The sequence below is a fragment of the Physeter macrocephalus genome, chromosome 2 (assembly GCF_002837175.3).
Source record: "Physeter macrocephalus isolate SW-GA chromosome 2, ASM283717v5, whole genome shotgun sequence".
Classification (NCBI taxonomy): Eukaryota; Metazoa; Chordata; class Mammalia; order Artiodactyla; family Physeteridae; genus Physeter; species Physeter macrocephalus.
The window spans coordinates 28247204-28260969 of record NC_041215.1 but is presented as its reverse complement, the minus strand read 5'-3'; positions in this window follow the sequence as shown (position 1 = coordinate 28260969).

Here is a 13766-nt window from a genome sequence, read left to right as displayed (position 1 = left end):
GATAACATGGCCCCATGGGTGTAAAAGCACCTCTGACAGTATTTTTATTCCAGTGAAGGCAGTACAAGCTATTGGAATAAGATTACCAGGCATGGCGAGATCTGGATAGCAACCAGAGTTGCCAGTCTTCCAAATCTGACAAAGCCCAGAACAGGATAACTATGCCTGTGTGTGTCCCCTGCCCTAAGATGACGTGAGCAGGACGTTTCTTGGCTGAGACAGTAGATACCTCTGCATTAGGGACATCTTCTTCCTGCTCCTCCATACAGGGAATATGGCAAGATCTTCCAGCAAAAGACGATAATGTAGATACACCTAATATCATTGGTGTTTCAGTCCTCAAGAGGAGGCATTTTTGGAAGAATGGAGGCAATTAGGCACCTTTTTAAAAAAATTGATGTATAGTTGATTTACAGTATTTTATTAGTCTCAGATGTAGAGCAGAGTGATTCATATATATATATATATAAAATATATATATATTTATATATATTCTTTTTCAGATTCTTTTCCATTATAGGTTATTACAAGATATTGAAAGTAGTTCCCTGTGCTATACAGTAGGTCCTTGTTGTTTGTCTATTCTACATATAGTAGTGTGTATCTGTTATTCCCAAACTCCTAATTTATCTCTCCCTCCACATCAGGTTTCCCCTCTGGTAACCATAAGTTTGTTTTCTATGTCTGTGAGTCTATTTCTGTTTTGTAAGTAAGTTCATTTGCATGCTTTTTTATATTCCATATATAAGTGATATCATATATTTGTCTTTCTCTGTCTAACTTACTTCACTTAGTATGGTAATCTCCAGGTCCACCCATGTTGCTACCAATGGCATTATTTCATTTTTTATGGTTGAGTAATATTCCATTATATATATATATATATATATATATATACATATATATGTATATATATATATACCACAACTTCTTTATCCATTCATCTGCTGTTGGACATTTAGATATCTTCCTTCCATGTCCTGGCTATTGTAAATAGTGCTGCAGTGAATACTGGGGTACATGTATCTTTCTGAAGTATGGTTTTCTCCAGATATATGCCCTGGAGTGGGATTGCTGTATCATATGGTAGCTCTATTTTTAGTTTTCAGAGGAACCTGCATGCTGTTTTCCACAGTGGCTGCACCAATTTACACTTCCCACCAACGACGCAAGAGGGTTCCCTTTTCGCCACACCCTCTCCAGCATTTGTTGTTTGTAGATTTTCTGATGATGCCCATTCTAACTGGTGTGAGGTGATACCTCATTGTAGTTTTGATTTGCATTTTTCTAATAATTAGTGATGTTGAGCATCTTTTCATGTGCCTCTTGGCCATCTGTATGTCTTCTTTGGAGAAAAGTCTATTTAGGTCTTCTGCCCAAGGCAGCTTTTCTCATAACTAGTGGAAGGAGATGGGAAGACCAAAGGCCCACTGTGTGCATGCCATGCTGCCATGCCCAGTGCCTCTGAGCAGTTACCTTCATAATCAAAGCAGATTGAGCGTGGACTTAGGCACGGAGATGCCAGGATCAAAGTTAGCGCCATGAGATTTTTAAACACTCACTCACTGATTAATTAATTGATTCATGCATTCAAAATATTTATGTCACCAGGTTATAGGCCAGGTACCATTCAAGCACTGGGTATGAAATATTAAAGAAAACAGCAAGATCTCATCTCCTGTGGAACTTAGATTAGGGCAAATAGGCAACAAAGCAAGCTGACAATTGGATAAAAAAATGTATTTCATATATGGATAAGTGCTGTGATGAAAATAAAACAGAAAAATGTCATAATCTCAGTTTCACTATCCATCAAAGGGAACTCATGATATCAAATCTGCAGGAGTCTTGGGAGGACTTTACCAAGCACAGTGACTGGTACATAACGGGTGCTTAATCAATATCTGTTCCTTTAAACATTCTCTTTGATATGAATTCTCTTTTTTCCCTCATTTTTATAATATGAATGAAAGCAATATATAATAAAATTTGAAAGAGAAAAGATCTCAGAAGAGTATATAGTCTGAAAGACACAAAACAAAGGAAAAAGAGTGATTGTATACATTTGACTTGCTGTTTGGAGGGAGGGAGGTGATATAGGTGGTCTCCTGTTCATGAGTGTTAAGAATGAGCTTAAGTGTAAGCTGGCAAAATTACCTTCCTTTTCCTCATCGGGAGTTTCCCTGAGTCCTCCCTACTTGCCAGTAATGAAAGTCAAACCCCCACTTTTATCTCACAACTCTCCCCAAATCAAGTCCCATTGCTACATATCTAAAAATCACCTTTATCAATTGTGATGAGGACAGTGGTGCCACCATTTACTGAGCACTTATTATGTGCTAGGTCTTGTGTTTTACACAAACCATTTCATTAACTCTCAAAATAGCACTAAGAGAGGTATATATTCACCCCTTTTTTTATAGATGAAGAACTTGAGAAAGAAAGTGTTTAGGATACTTGACCTATCAAGGGAATAGCAAAGGCACTATGTGAAATTGTCTAGGAAATACCACGATAATCTTATTTCAAGTTATCACCTTGTTCTAGACTGATGCAGCTACAGACCCCAATGCTTGCTCTCAAGCTTGGTTTCCGCCCTTAGCTCCTAGCAGCTCCTGTCTCTGCCAAGTCTGTATCTCAGTTCTGTCTCCGTATCCACTTTCCTCCTACATCCCTCATATGGGCAAGTTTAAGCAAGGTTAAATTCACTCTATCCTTCATGCAAATTCCGATGTATACAGTGACTAGGGGATAAAATTAGGCCAATGTATAATTAGGGAGTGGTAGGAACTGTGGCATGGGAAGTACCTACCCCATCTAAATGGGGCAGCTGCTACTCAGCTCCAATTTTTTTGTTCCTATATGAGTAAGCAAGTGTTATCAGTGAAGCTGGAACTTGGGTTTGCATTTGAAATATCTTTATTTTTAAGACACAGTGAAGTCTAAATGACCACAGTTATACACTCATAGGCTGCCAGGCTTTGAGCTCTGAATTTGATAATTCAAATTTCAAAATATTAGGAGCTCAAGTATATAGTTTAAACCCTTGATATGGCAAGTATGTCTCTATGCTTATAATATAATATGAAGAGGGAACTGACTTATTTATGGTCCCATAGCTGGTCAGCTGCACAGTTGAGACTTCACTCTAACCTCCCAGCTTTCAGACCAGTGGTCTTCCCACAACACTGTCACTCACAGGCACCTTTTTGGCAGGTACCTAAGACTAACCAGAAATAACCTTGCACACTTTTGATTGGATTTGGAGTTAAAGAAGGAATGGAAAGAAAAGGATTGGATTTAGAGGGATTACATCATTGATTCAACTTAGTATTTCTTAAGCTACTGTGTAATTGAAATTATCTTTATAATATGCTCACTCCTTCACAGGTACTAAACCTTTGAGAATGCTAAAAATCTCAATAGTGTACAATGTACTTTCTTATTGACACTAACTCCAATGCAGAGATTCATGGTTAGGTGGCTCTCCCAGCAGGAATTTCTCCAAATAGCTTAGGAACCCAGATTCCTTCCACCCTGGGACACTCTGTCATCCTCACATGTGACCAGTAAAGAGGGAGAGTCACATCTGGGAGACTTTTGTTGTTGTTGTTGTTGTTTTTGTGTTACGTGGGCCTCTCACTGTTGTGGCCTCTCCTGTTGCGGAGCACAGGCTCTGGACGCGCAGGCTCAGTGGCCATGGCTCACGGGCCTAGCCGCTCCGCGGCATGTGGGAATCTTCCCGGACCGGGGCACGAACCTGTGTCCCCTGCATCGGCAGGCGGTCTCTCAACCACTGCGCTACCAGGGAAGCCCTGGGAGACTTTTTTGGGGATTCAGGTTGGGAAAGGAGTACATCACTTCTCCCATATTCCACTGGCCAGAACTGGTCATATGACCAACACCTAGATGCAAGAAGGGTGGGGATTATACTTTTCCTATGTTCCCAAGAATAGAAAGAAATGGATTGGGAATAATATGATACTAGTTTTAGGAAGGAAAAAGTTAAAAAAAAGAAAAAAGAAGGAAAAGCCAGCATTATTCTGCACACATGATTTTTCCCACTGGAGACTTGGTTCTCTATGACTGAATTATGAGAATTAAGTTCTTTTGCTGGGAACAGAATTATTACTACACATGCACAGCAGCAGGTGAAACGAAAGAGACTGAGGATGTGTGTGTTAAAAACTTCTGTCAACTGCCTCCAGAAGGACTTTCACAGGTGTGGTGGACACAAGATTGCTATGCAATTCCCTGGAGGTTGACTATCGGTGGAAATATTCCAGAAATGGGGGACCAACAAACCAGAGGCCCTTCATGGCTTTGTCTCAGCCTCTTGTAGGGAGTGCACTGTGAGAGAAGGCTATTTTCAGGGAATGAATCAATGTCTCCTTGCTTGACAGTTTTGCCTTCTAAAGACACTGTACTCTGCCATAACTTGGGAGGCTTGGGGGTTTGTTTTACAATTACAAATATTTTTCTCCACCAGTTTTTGAAGACAAACACTGCTGTTTCTTCTGAGGCTGATAGAGAAAAATTAGTTAAGAAGTGAGGGAAATAAAATGCCCTACGTGCAAATACAATAACGAGAGGGAAAACATCAAACATACAATGGTCTTTAATTAAGAATAAAACGATGAAGCAAACTTGTACAAGAATATCATCTTTGTAATTAATATTCAGATTAAGTCTGAAGCCTCCAGACACCTTCTAAATTGAATCACTTCCTACCAAATAATGTATCTATAATTCAGTTTATCCTCAGGAATAGTAAGCTGAATTTACTCTGATTTACCCTTATGTCAGGACATTTGGCTCACTATGAACATTTGTCCTCACATCTTTTTTTCTGGATGCTCAGGCAGAAGCTCTCTGAACAATAGTCACCATCCAAATGCTGAGAATTCTAAAATTCAGAGTCAAGTATCTCAGAGCCTATATTAATCTACTTGGGCTTCCATAACAAGCACCACAGATTGTGTGGCTTAAAGAACAGAAATTAATTTTCACAGGCTTGAAGCCCAAGATCAAGGTGTCAGCAGTGTTGATCTGAGGCATATTTCCTTGACTTGTAGATGGCCATCTTCGGCCATCTTCTCCCTGTGTCCTCATAGAATCTTCTTTCTGTACCTATCTGTGTTTGAATTTCCTTTTCTCATAGGGACACCAGTAAAATTGGATTAGGGCTCATCCTAAGGACCTCATTTTAATTTAACTTCCTACTTAAAGAAACTATTACCAAACACGGTTCACGTTCTGAGGTACTGGGGGTTAGGGCTTCAACATTTGAATTTTGAAGGGATTTAATTCAGCCTATAACAGATCTCCATTTTTCAAACTCTGGAAAGTAGTCTATGAGTATTCTGGAGTGGGGGCAGTTAAGGTGTCAAACAGAAACTATGCATATGCTACCTTCTTGGAGCTTCATGCCACATACAATGCCTGAAGATATTCCCCTAGATTCTTTACTTCCTTGAGCTAATGTATTCTCTTCTGAGTTAAGTGAGCTTGAATCTGGTTTACTTTTGCTTGATACTTGAAGAAACCTAACCTGTTTACACACCATATTCATAAGGATTCCTTCAGGACCTCCTGAGTTTGGCCAAATTAAAGTTAAGTTATTGAAGGGCAAGCTGTTGTTTTTAAGAATCTAAATGGTTAGCTGGCTCTCATTTTCAGCAAGCTTAAGATTTATAAACGACAAATTTGCAAGACATATTTTACATGCCCCATTAAACTGGTGGGATTAAGTGTGCACAAAAAATGTGCACACTTTTGATGTGAATAAAGTACAAAAAGCCCACGTAGAGAAAGCATGCCTAATTTATGATTCTGTAAGCGACTTTCTCTGTAATTATCATCTTAACGTTAAAGAGCATAATATACAGTAATGCTAAAAGGTACACAGCACTAAAGTCACTGTGTCTTTTGACTCTTCTAGGAGGGCAATAATTTCTCCCTCCTGTCCCGGCCATGCAGCTTCTCCATAGTCTGAGAGCGTTCACAGCAAATGAAGTCAGTCACTCCTGGTGGGTTGTTTGCTTACTAATGTCTCTCAGGAGTGGACGCAGGAGTCACCCAGGAATGATTTCTTGCCATCCTATTTCCAACAAGCCATCCAGGCTTCCTTCTGAGCAGATGTGGCTAATCATATCCACATATGCCAATGCTTCCAATTACTTGGAAATCGTAGTGGTCAACAGAGTCTTTTAAATGACCAATAGCTTGGATTTTCTCCACAAGGTCTTAATAATTTGAATTTACCTTGAAAAATCCTAAGGGATTAGTGCAAAAGGATGAATAATAGACCAAAGAAATTCTTTAAAAAAGAATAATCCCTGGAACATTTCGTTTTTATTTACTTATTTATTTTTGCCTGCGTCAGGTCTTGGTTGTTGCGTGTGGGCTTTCTCTAGTTGCAGTGAGCCGGGGCTACTCCTTGTTGCCGTGTGCGGGCTTCTCCTTGTGGTGGCTTCTCTTGTTGTGGGGCACGGGCTCTAGGTGCGTGGGCTTCAGCGGTTGCAGCACACGAGCTCAACAGTTGCGGCACGAGCGCCCCAGAGCGCACAGCCTTCAGCAGTTGCGGTGCATGGGTTCAGTAGTTGTGGCTTGTGGGCTCTAGAGCGCAGGCTCAGTAGTTGTGGTGCACAGGCTTAGTTGCTCTGTGGCATGTGGGATCTTCCTGGACAGGGATCGAACCCATGTCCCCTGCATTTGCAGGTAGATTATTAACCACTACACCACCAGGGAAGTCCCTGGAACATTTTAAAGTGCAGTAAAAACTCTATGGAAGGAATTTCTTTGAGAAAGAGGGATCAAAAGGATAAGATGAGTCACTGAGTTTTTACCAGAGTATTGTTTGGATTTCAATCATTTTTACTGAAAATGTCTACATCCTTCATAAAGATACAGGTGAAGTTAGCACTTATGCCATTGGGTAGCCCTTTTTCAAGGATTTGAATAATAAATTCCTGCTTAAATTTTTCCTGTCCTTTCCCCAACACTTTCAAAATGTTTGCTTACCTATATATATTTTTTGACATTATAATCAAAAGATTAAAGACTCATTTACAGCCCAAGAGTTTCAATATACTCAGTCCTGAAGCTTAAAATACCCAATTCTGTCAAATGGACTCCATTCTATCTCATTCTTTTTAAAAGAGTTCTCTTGAAATGTATTAAACAATAATTTTCAGGACAAATAAGAGAAAGCCCTGCTACATATGTGCCAGAAAAAATACATGGGACATGTAACATGAAAAGTAATAATTTAGAAATATAAACATTCTTAAATGTCTTATCTTGCACTGTGCTCTTGTATACGCACTGTCACAAGTCCTTTAAGAAGTTGACAGAATACAAATCTTAAATTCAATTTGTTGCTAAGAATCTACTCAGTAGCAGAAATCATGGAAATAATAAGGATTGAAATCGGCTTGAAATGTCACCTAATCTAGCCCCATCAGAACCTTGAATTACCTTGATGCATTGTTGCCAAGAGGCTCGTCTCTCATGTCTGAACAGCAAGAGCACCCACACTCATTCTGCTGTGCTTCTCTTTGTCTTTTCTGGTCTATCTTGTAAGCTCCTTGATGGTGGGGTGCTCCACCATCAGTAACAAAACAGCCTCTCATTTGTTTGGACATATCAAACCTTAATAATTGTTTCTTGACTTAAGTCAAGTGCCAAGTCTCCTGGCCCAGCCAAATAATAATATCTGAATTATTCCTCATTGATAATTGTGATAGGCAGAAGACTGGCCCCCAATGACGTGTACACCCTAATCCTCAGAAATTTACATGGCAAAAGGGACTGCACCGATGTGATTACGTTAAGGATCTTGAGATTGGGAGATTTTCTGGATGGTTCAATCTAATCACAAAGGTCCTAATAAGAATACAGGAGGGTCAGAGTCAGAGAGAAGAAAATATGACAATGGAAGCAGAGGTCAGAGAGGAGAGATTGGAAGGCGCTTTGCTGCTGGGTTTGAAGATGAAAGGGGGCCATTACCTAAGAAGGCCGACAGCCTCTAGATGCTGAAAAGGCAAGGAAATGGATTTCTCTCTGGAACTTCCAGAAGGAACATGATAGTATATATAAGTCCATGCCACTCTCTCACTTCGTCCCAGCTTACCCTTGCCCCTCCCCGTGTCCTCAAGTCCATTCTCTACATCTGCATCTTTACTCCTGTCCTGCCCCAAGGTTCTTTAGAACTTTTTTTTTTTAGATTCCATATATATGTGTTAGCATATGGTATTTGTTTTTCTCTTTCTGATTTACTTCGCTCTGTATGACAGTCTCTAGGTCCCTCCACCTCACTACAAGTAACTCAGTTTTGTTTCTTTTTATGGCTGAGTAATAGTCCATTTTATATATGTGCCACATCTTCTTTATCCATTCATCTATTGATGGACACTTAGGTTACCTCCATGTCCTGGCTACTGTAGATAGAGCTGCAATGAACATTGTGGTACATGACTCTTTTTGAATTATGGTTTTCTCAGGGTATATGCCCAGTAGTGGGATTGCGGGGTCATATGGGAGTTCTATTTTTCGTTTTTTAAGGAACATCCAAACTGTTCTCCATAGTGGCTGTATCAATTGAACTGGATTTTTTTTAAAAAAGGATTAGGTAGTGCAAAGATAAGAAAAGGAAAAGATAAAATACAGCCTTTTAATTTGTTCAGTTGTGTTATAGAAGTTATTTGCTATATGTACACTTTCAGATTAAATTTTTCAATATAATAATAAAAATAACAACAATAATGATAATAACAATAAAACCATTGAGAAAACCTGACATAGAAATTGGAACATAGTAAGAAACAACTAAATCATTAGTGAAGTCCTTGGAAAACCTCTGTCCTCTACCCTGTCTTATTTGCCAAATCTGGTGTCATCCAGTATTCATTACTTCTGGCTCCTACTTCTCATAGCCACAGAAAGGCCATAAACTGAGGTAGAATGCCTGCTTCACCAACTCTGTTGTTGCTAGAAGACCTCAGTTTTAGGCCCGACCCTCTAAGTTTGGACCTAAGATCAAGTCGCTCTTTTCCACAGACACCCCTTACACGGAGCGGGTCTTTGCTCTTAAACGTACCTTAACATGGTCTACAAGCCAGAAATTGAGCCAGGCCTGACCGACCCAGCCTTGGAAAGGGCCCAGGGAGAGCATTCATCTCCCATAACGTGCCATCTTGACAGACAAAACAATTCTAATTGCATGTGACTTTCTTCCTTGTCACCCTTCTCTACTACCCTCAATCCACAAATGCCCTAAACCACATAGAGTCAAGATGCTTGGTGTTAGATGTCAGAAAAACCAAATTCACAGCTGGCTAAAAGGAGATACCCTTAAACAAATCAGGTATGGCTGGATCCAGGTACTCAAACTCTCTCCAGTTATCTCTTTCTTAAATTGACTCTGTTTTCCTCTAGGCTGGATTTATTCTTCACTAAGCTCCCACACATAATACCAAGAGCGGCCACCAGCAACTCTAAGCAGAGGCTCCGTCAGCTTAACTGTCCGGGGTAAGACTAGAATCTAATCACTCCAGCAGAAATTCCTGGGACTTCTCTCACTAGCCTGGATTGGGATTGTTGCTCACGTCCGAGCTGTGTGTCTCACAGGCTGCAAACATACCGCCAACACCAGCTTGACGATGCCAGAGTGTGGCATCAATCCTCCTGAAGCCATGTGGGCTGACACTAGGAACACTGGTTTCCTGAATACAAAGCAGAGTGCTGCCACCCAGAGGGAGAGGAAGGGAATCTTAGGAGACAAAAACAAGGGTTCAACCACACCCTCTCCAAAGTCACTTCATCTTTATCTTTGTTAGGCCTTGTTTAGTCCTTGGTCACTCAGCTTCTTTTTCAATTGGTTTGCTTGTTTGTTTATTTATTTATTTATTTATGTCTATGCTGTTCTGTCTTTTCTCCTGCTTCTCTGATTCTCTCTCTGCCTGCCTCTTTGTTCCTAATTTTCTGCCACCTATACCTCTCCTCCACTCTTTCGCTCTCCCAAACAATGTGGAAATGGACTCTTTCTGTCTGTAGTCCTCAGCTTCTTAATATACTATCCAACCCCATGGCACTCTATACTTTACCTTTTTGGTTCTCATTTTGCTGGTCTTTACTATTTTGGCTTGTTCTTATTTGCTAAACTGGAAGCTCCGTGAATGTGAAGGGACCGTATATTGGTCACTCACCCCTGAATCCCCAGGACCTTGCAGAACATCTGGCACATGGCAGTGGCCCAAATACGCTTTGTTGAATAAATAAGCAAACGACCCCAGTGAAAAAAGTTTATATAGATTTGGCAACATGCATTTTACTTTTCAAGATATATTCTCCTAATGAGCCCCAGGAGAAGAGAGAATAGGAAAATGAATAATTGAGGTCAAGACCAATGAATTCTTACAACCATCCTAAGGAAGTCATGATTTCAGGAGAAGTAAAAAATCAATAGGCATCTTATGGGAGAATAAATATCTACACAAATATGCAGATTGACCAGCTCAGTGTAATTGACTGCTAAAGATCTGATACAAAAACACAACTCTTTAGAGTGCCCCCATAAAAGTGCACATATCATTCAGTAGGACTTGTAAAATCAAAGTTATGTTTCTATTTATTAATTAACAGTTGCCAGCAACTGGATGTCAATTAGTTGATATAAAAACAGAGAGACGAGGCAAAAGCAACTCACAGAATCCTGTACATTTATCAACACTTCCATGCTGGTATTTGTAAAGACAGTCATTTCAAATGAATTGGGTTCCTAAGTCCATTTTCATTTTATAAGACTTGAAAGTTCTCTGGTAAGTCATCATATAATTACAGGTATCTGGACCTTAAAACCTTAAATATTACCTTTCTAGTCCCTCTACTGGATGGAACTAAGTACAAAAAACCTGTGGTTTTTTAAGTGAACCTGTGGTTCACTTAAACAAATTAACTCAGCTTCTACAACATTCTGGACAAAATAAGCCTTCGGTTATCTCAATCATCCATCAGAAAGCTTACTTTAATCTTCCAAGAAGGGCTAAAGAGATGCAGTGACCCCTGTAGCATATGCATATACATCCATCCAAGTTAGGATCGCTTTTAAATATCTGGGCAAGTGGGGGAGCTAATTAGAACAAGCTCTCTGGCTCTGTGGTGTTTCTGCAGTCTCACTTTGAAGTTCTTAGTGTTCTACATCATGGTCATAATCGTGAAGCCACACACAGTGCATAATATTCTTGTTAGTTGGATTGGGGTAGAGTATTCAGAGATTGAGTTTTGAAAAAAAGAGAGACAAAAGTAATCTCTTTGAAGAGACATATTTTCGAGATGAAGAAATACATATACATAGCACATACATACAACAGATATGATCATACATAAAACATATGTATATATTTGACAGATGTGTGTGTCTTAAGAGCAAAAACTAACATTTACTGTGCTTTAAAAGGAAAACTGAACACAGGGAACTACACTCAATATAGTCTGTAATAACATGTAAGGGAAGAGAATCTGAAAAAGAACACACACACACACAAAAACACACACACATGTATATATATATTTTTAGGCACTGAATCACTCTGCTGTACACCTGAAACTAACATGATATTGTAAATCAACTATAGTTCAAAGAAAAAAACTGAAACTCTTTGGAAAGGAAAAAAAAATACCTCAGACACAAATTTCAAATTCATTCTGGTTAGGCTAAAAACAAAACTGGATTAAAAAAAAATTAAAGGGAATTTGGAGACCAAAGCTAGTTCCAAGCTTCTGCTAAGCTACTAACTTTGTGATTTTAGACAAGTATCAATTTTTCTGGGCCTCAATTTCTTTATCTGCAGAAATGGGTGGGGAGAATCTCACGAGAAATCAAGAAAACAGTTATTAAACTTAATGTTCTACCTAAATATTAGTAATTAATACCAATAGAACATTGGATTCAGGGAACAAAAAGCACACTACTCTTGAAATGTAAATTTATTATAAAGAAGCACACAGGGCAAAGTTAAATTCAAATGTTTTAAGACTTTTTCTGAAAAATAGAGGCATATGTATACCTTTATCTATATATCTACTTGGAGAAAGATATCTTTCATCCAAAATTCATAACCGGAATTCACCACCTGTATAAACTTGCCAACTAACAAAATTTAACAAATTATTTAAAAAATATAATGCTGGGCATGTCTATTATAACACATCCCAAACCTGATAATAAATCCAGGTGGGCCTCAAGGAAATGAAGTAATTGTACTGATAAGCTCACTTAGTCTGGTGGAAAAAGCACTGAAGTTCAAATCTAAAATAAAAATTTGAGTTTAAATGCTGACCTGCCACTTACTACCAGTAAGACTTCAAGCCAGTAATTTAACCTCTGAATTTGTTTCTTCATCTGTGAAATCTATTTCTTTTATTTTGAGGCAAAAGTTACTTGGAGGAGAGAATGAGGGGGTGAGTACAGTAAAACCAAAAATATTATAGTTATGGAAGATGGCAGAGAATGAAAATTCAACCAAAGAAGAAATAGGAACAAATGAAACAGAAACATAAATAATAATTCTACTCAAAGAAGACTTAGAAGAGTTGAAAAAGATACGAGTTACTGATGAAATATGTTAACAATTTTAAAAGCAGAGTTAATGTAAAGGGTCCTTATCTACTCACATGATGATGAGTGCTTTAAATACTGGATAAAGGAAAGTAAATTATATATATTAATTCATATACCATGTGTAAAATGTATGTATATAATGTGGGAAGTATTGATCATAAATGAAACCTATTATATTGAATGGCAGAAATGAATTAACTTTAAGCAACAAGTTTGTAAGTTTTGTTTTTGTTTTTGTGGTACACGGGCTTCTCACTGTTGTGGCCTCTCCCGCTGCGGAGCACAGGCTCCGGACGCGCAGGCCCAGCGGCCATGGCTCATGGGCCGAGCCTCTCCGCGGCACGTGGGATCTTCCCGGACCGGGGCACGAAACCGTGTCCCCTGCATCGGCAGGCGGACTCCCAACAAATGCGCCACCAGGGAAGTCCTGTAAGTTTTAAATTAGAGGATTTATAAAGGTAAAATTATGCCATTAGAGGAAGTGAAAGTCAAAGCAAGAAAATAAAATGATGGCCAAAACAAAAAGCATCTCCTCATATTGCTGTGGAAGACAGTGTCTTGAATCTTTTGAACACCTAAAAGACATCTTTAAATCAAGATAAAACAAACTTTATGGAGCACTCTATTTAATGTCTAACATGTCACTATGTACTCTGCATGTATAAACTACATCATAAAAGGAAATGGATATCCTGTCCAAAATGAAAGAATAAACAAAAATATAAGGAATGCTAAATGTTCTTACATATGCTGTCTTATTTATTTGTCAATATAATTTGTTGAGGTTTGGCTGGGTATGGGAAAGCATGAGTGTATTTTATATATATATATATTTTAAATATTTATTTATTTGGCTCTGGGGGGGCTCTTAGCTGCAGGCTGCGTGCGGGATCTTTAGCTGTGGCATGCAGGCTCTTAGTTGCATGCGGAATCTAGTTCCCTGACCAGGGATTGAACCCAGGCCCCCTGCACTGGGAGTGTGGAGTCTTAACTGCTGGACCACCAGGGAAGTCCTGAGTGTACTATATTTTAACATGCTTACTTCCACTCTTTGGGGTTATAAACAATAGGAATATAGATACAAGAAGAGCAAATGAAAAAAAAAAAAAAAAAGAAGAGCAAATGAAATCCAAGTATTAGTTTT